A 1,592-nucleotide genomic window follows, 5' to 3' on the forward strand; every position below is an offset into this window, starting at 1 on the left:
AAAAATACAGATTTCATATGTTATTGATAACAAAAAGCATGAGTTAAAAACTAACAAAATTTTCAATGAAACATATGATAACATTGATATGAATCGGAGTAACTATTTCATAATACTATATATTATTACTAGTATAATAATTAATGTGATGCCCCATTGGCAGGCTGAATGTATTGAGGACGCTGTATCATGAAATGGTTTGTTTTAAACTATAATAGCTGTTTAGAGTTGTGATAGAAATCAATACCAAAACAACTAGTTAATAGAACTTTCAAATACTAAAAATTGATTAATAGTTTAACATTGCTCTTAATTATTACTTTTCAGACGTCATGATAAATTTTGTCTAAGTAAACTATTAAATGGACCTTTAAAGCCTCTAATAACTGGATATGGAGTCTCAAACACAAGGTTGTGTATGAATTTTGGAAACCAAATCTTTGTCCGGCAAATTCAAGGCGCTAATTACCTCTCTTGAGACTCCTACTATAATTGTGTGCACTAATGCTTTAGAAGTAATTATTGGCTTAAATGCCTGTAAAATAAGATGATACCACTACAATACACAGCTAGACGGTGTAATGGGCCAGTCTCTTGACTCGCCTACAGTAATCAAACTATTACTTAATTTTTAGTGTTCCCTAAATTATCAGTGAGTGACAAACTAAAAGGTAAACGATAAAGTGAATACATACATATACACAGGCGGGCCGCATTAATACGAGGTCACAGAAATCCGAACGCATTAGAACTCCGAATGACCTTCAGCTACAATCAGTCAGTGTTTTAGACTTTCGTGTACCAAACTAAAAGCTTTCATTAGTCACTGGGCTTGACATTAACTTCAGCGTGTTTCTAAATGCATTATTAGTTTTCCTCAATCTAAAAGTCTCGAGCAAACAAATATTCAAATACCGCCCCTTTGCTTTTATCGTACACAACTATATGTTTATACTGTAAGTACAACTTTGTAAGGTTTGGAAATACTTTGTACAATTCGATTATTTAAAGATGCAGAGTGAAGTACAGATAGCTCGCTAACGAAAAATTTCCCATGCGGCATTCTCTATTTTCAAACACAATAGCATTGGTGTTGGAATCTTTGAATATGCAGAGTTACAATTACAGTTTACACGCGAGTCTTCTACCTGCGTCTCTGATCGGACCAAAACCTATTTTAGAACGTTTCATTTCAACTGTAGAATTGGTTAATCGAACTTAACGCAATTCACCTCCGAGTCTATAGTTACATTTTTATTTGAGTCTCTAACAAATTATAAAATGTACCCTTTCATCTAATGATATTTTTAATATATTGTATTTTGATAATTTATCAATGATTGTTTAATGTTTTAAAGTTTTTTTAATACACCAGGATATATTTTAATGTTACAAAAAGTTCAAATAATAACATATATGTTGTTTTATCAGGCTCTCTACCAGAGTTAGTTCACTTGTCTTTACTTACTCTGTTTCTAATTTTGCAATCTTTTTTACTTTTTGGACATGAATTTTTCGCTGAAATATTCTTCTGAGCAGATAGTTTGAATAATTTTATTATGGCCTGGTCTTATAACAGGGCTTACAGTCTT

Source organism: Homalodisca vitripennis, chromosome 1 (assembly GCF_021130785.1).
Source record: "Homalodisca vitripennis isolate AUS2020 chromosome 1, UT_GWSS_2.1, whole genome shotgun sequence".
NCBI lineage: Eukaryota > Metazoa > Arthropoda > Insecta > Hemiptera > Cicadellidae > Homalodisca > Homalodisca vitripennis.